Genomic DNA, 4,002 nt, shown 5'->3' on the forward strand with positions numbered 1-4,002 from the left:
CAGGAGAAAGGTCATGAATAGAGTTCTGCTTAGTTATGTTCTGTGTCAGGACACAGGAATCCCTGTATTCTGAAACCAGTCCCCTGGACGGTAGTCGGTCCCATGCTGATTACCTGAAGGTTTTCTGCTCATTTGTGTCCCACTAGGAACATAATGGGAAGGAAAGCTGACAAGACAAGTTCTAGCTCCCTTCATGTGAAAGCACCCAAGGGCGGGACTCCCCTTGGAGTCAGAGCCAGGGTGGGGTGACTGTCCTGTTTGCATAACCCCAGGGGCCATGGTGACCAAGAGGACACTGGTAGTACAACCTGAGTAATGATGGAAGCAGCTGGCAGAGTAGAAAGAGAAGAGAGGAGATTTTACCTTTCTGTAGCAGATGCCTGGGACTAGATTTCTCCTTAAAAATGTCCTAAACTTCTTCATAACCCTTCATACTTCCTAAGAACTCCATTTTTCTATCAGGAAATACAGGAGGAAAGACAGGTGGCAGTAGAGCCAGAATTCTAAGGAGGGTCATTTCCACAGCTGTCTTCCTTCAGTACTAGAGGATAGCTATGTGTTGGTGAAGTGACATGGTATTTCACTGCTGGTTTCAGTTTTCTTGGGGACAAAGTCCAGGGCTGGATTCTGTGGTCTCAGCCTCCCTGTTGTGTGAATTGGGTTTTAAAAAGATTGATCCAGGCAGCCCAAAAGTTCACCCTAGTTCCTCTTAACATTGCACAACAGTTATTTTTCCAATCTATCAGAATTTTTTTAGATAAAGGACTCTCAGTTGTTTGTCAGTAATTAGCTTTCATCCTGACTTATCTTGGGCCACCTGTAATGGTCCAAGAATGTCATTTTGCCAAGGACTGCTGATTCAGCTTTAAAGCTGGTGGAATCACTTGAAAAATATCAGCCTTTGGGAAGGTCTGGGGGGTTTTCCACTAAAGCTTTTTAATAAATATGAATGGTATTGCATGTAATTACTATTATTTTTCTCCCTCATTTCTAATTAAATTTTTTCTGACTATAAATCAATACATATTCATTGTTGAAAATATGACAAATACAGAAATTATGCTGTATGTCATTTAGCAAGTAAATGACAATTTAGTAATTGCCATTAACATTTTATATATATTTTATGGGATATATTATATACTTTGTGTTGTCTGGGTTTTTTTCATGATGTCACAGTATGAATTTTTCCTTATAGTTAAATAGCTAATGAAAATAATGGCTTTTCCAAACATATTATTATATATATTTATACATATACATTATTTCACTATTATTTTATACCTATATATATGAATTTGTAACTTCATGTTGATATATATTTATATATTTTCAAAGTAAGCAACCTTATGATAAAAATCCAATTAGCTAAATTAGTGTACAAATTCATATTATTTCATCATTAAGATTTGCTGGGTAGATGATATGTAATAATTTCAGTGCATGTTATTAAATTATTACTGTGAAAAAAGTTCATAAAACTACTTTTAAATAACAGTGCATGACACTGTTCATTTCACTGCATGATAGCCAAATGAATTTTATTTTAAAAACAAAATCTTTGTGCTTATTCAGTTACTAATGAGAGTGAGCATTTTTCCTTCCTTTTCTGGTAGAGAATAAAATTTCAGGTAGAATTCCAGTTAGTTTGGGGTTTCACATTTTAGACTAGCTTTATAATTAAACACCTTTCCCTTCCTGTCATTATTACATATCATATTTGAATGTTGTTTTTAATCATAGTTTGCTGAGTGTTCTGGTCCACATTTATTTGCCATTAGTCAAAAAGACAGAGAATGCTGTCATAAACTCAGTCTCTTAGCAAAATAAATACATCAGATAATTATTCTCTGTGGTTCCCAAGGGCAGATTTAGTGTACAATTTCATAATTTGGGAGTACAGAGCAAAACCTCCTCACTTCATTCAAAGATTTCCTGTGGCAAGCCACTGTTCTAGATGTGGATATAGTCATGAATGAGTCAGCCATACTCCCTGCATGCATGGAGCATACATTCTAGTGCAGGGCACAGTTGACCTACAGAGGTAAAAATACAAAGAAATAAAATAATATGGAACATGAAGTATTAAAAGAAATTGAAAAAGAAGCTGTTAAACTAGAAAATAGCAAGGAGAACTCACTTTCCCACTTTGAATGAGATGAATCAGAGGATACATCTCTAAGGTGACATTTGAGCTAACAGCTAAAGGAAGACTGCTATGGTTTGAATGTGTCCCTCCAAAACTCACGTGTTGGAAACTTAATCCTCTAAGTCATGTGTCAGTGGTATTTGGAGAGAAGGTCTTTGAGAGCCAGTTAGGGTGAGATGAAGACATGTGGATGGAACCCCCATGATGACAGCAGTGGCTTTATAAGAAGAGGGAGACCTGAGCTAGCACACTTACTCTGTAATGCCCTCTGCCGTGTTATGATGCAGCATCAGCCTCCAGAACCATGAGCCAAATAAACTTCTATTCTTGATCAATTACCCAGACTATTATATTTTGTTATAGCAATGTAAAATGAACTAAGAAGGGAAGGAGAGGGGTGGTGATCCTGCTGTGGGAGGAAGTTTTGCTAGCTGGGTGTGCAGAGTGGATAGAGACCAGATCATCTGGAATCTTTCAGGCTGTGGTGAGGAAGTTGAGTTTTATTTTTTAATTCATTGAAAGATCTCAGCAGCTGTGATGAAGAGCAGAAATACAAATACGGAGGCTGCAATCAGATGTCAGAATCTGAGACGTTAAGAGGCAAATTGAAGGTTACAAGCTACTATGTGGCATTTGGGATTCAAACACAAGACTTTTGACTCTACATTCAGTGCCATAACTATCATTTACTGATGCCTCTGTCACCCAGGTGCTGGCCTGGGACTGTGAGCTGGACTTGTGTGGACAATAGTGTTCTACTGACTAAAAACGATTTCACAGAACACCAGTATCAGACAAGGCCATTCTGGACCATGACCCAAACAAAACCAAGACCAGTCCATAATCTTTGTGTGGATACAGACAAAACTCAAAATTGTCTAAACCACAAAATGACTAATATTCCTGGCTGCTACTTCTTTATCAATTATGCCTTTAGTCTCCATTAGATCTTGACTCCTTCTAGATAAGACTTCTTAAGATACCTAACCATAGTATTGTCCCACTTCCTGACAGCAACCACTCCAGTGTAAGGCCTTGCTTTCTTGAACACTTCCCCAAATCACAGAATGCAAGCTCTAACAATTTCTAGTACTTTCTTACTGAGATGCTCCTCCTTTCCGTAAGAAGTAATAATCTCAACTCATTCAGCTTCAGATACACTCCAGCTATGTGAGTCGGTGTGCATTGACCCTTCTATATTCCTGGGACTCGGCTGTGTCTGTTTGTTGAGGGTTCAGTTACAACACTGTAAGAGTTGTCCCCGATTGACAGATAAAGAAAGGAGGGTCATGGATATTTTTTAAGTTGCTACCACAACTGGGAACTCTTAGCCTTGCGCACTCTCCTTTACCTTTCACTGGCGCCTAGTTCGTCCTCCTCTGTTGTCTTTCCTAGCCAACTGGGATACTAGAGAGAACTACAGCCCTAAGGTGTTACTTTTGCAACCGATTTTTTTTTTGGGGGGGGAAGGGGTAAGGAGTGGGAGTAAGAACAGGGTCTCCCTAGGTAGCCCTGGCTGGCCTAGAACTTGTGATCTTCCTGCCTCAGTCTCCCAAGTGCTGGAATTAGAGACGTGCGCCACCAAGGCCCGTTTGCTACAGTTTTTCTTTGTGCTTCGGAAAAAGAGGATATTCACACTCACAAATGCTTTGCAGCTTCAGAACCGTTGAACGAGCCGGCCGCACAATGCAGCCACCCAGCCGCTCTGGAGGCCGCTACGCAGCCACGGCCCCGCAGAGGGAGCGCACGAGAGTGACGTTGAGGCGGACCAATCACCGCAGGGGTGTCGGCCGCGGGGCCCAATGGCAAGAGAGTTAGGAAGGGCCATGCCCTCGCAGACCGCGGAGGGCCCC

Source organism: Castor canadensis, chromosome 10, assembly GCF_047511655.1.
Source record: "Castor canadensis chromosome 10, mCasCan1.hap1v2, whole genome shotgun sequence".
Lineage (NCBI taxonomy): Eukaryota > Metazoa > Chordata > Mammalia > Rodentia > Castoridae > Castor > Castor canadensis.